The following is a 292-nucleotide window of genomic DNA, read 5'->3' as shown; positions in this document are numbered from 1 at the left end:
GACCTTGATCTTTCTCCCACCCCCCAACCCTGCCTTCCCTCCCCTCCTCAGTGTGGCTCCTGAATATTTAATAAGACTGAATTACTGAGGCCCTCAACAGTAATGACGGGAAAATCAGACAATTAAAGCAGAAGGGCTCCAGTTTTAAGTCTCACCTCCCCCAGAGGAGCCAGAGATTATTTAAAGTGGCACACTGTTTGATTATCTAATCCTCCTCTTGCCCCCTCTGCTTTGCTCACAGTGGAGCATTGCCTGCTCCACTTGCCACCGCAAATTACCATGAAACACCAAT

The sequence above is a fragment of the Monopterus albus genome, unplaced genomic scaffold (genome assembly GCF_001952655.1).
Source record: "Monopterus albus unplaced genomic scaffold, M_albus_1.0 scaffold272.1, whole genome shotgun sequence".
NCBI lineage: Eukaryota > Metazoa > Chordata > Actinopteri > Synbranchiformes > Synbranchidae > Monopterus > Monopterus albus.
Note: the sequence above shows the minus strand (reverse complement) of the source record.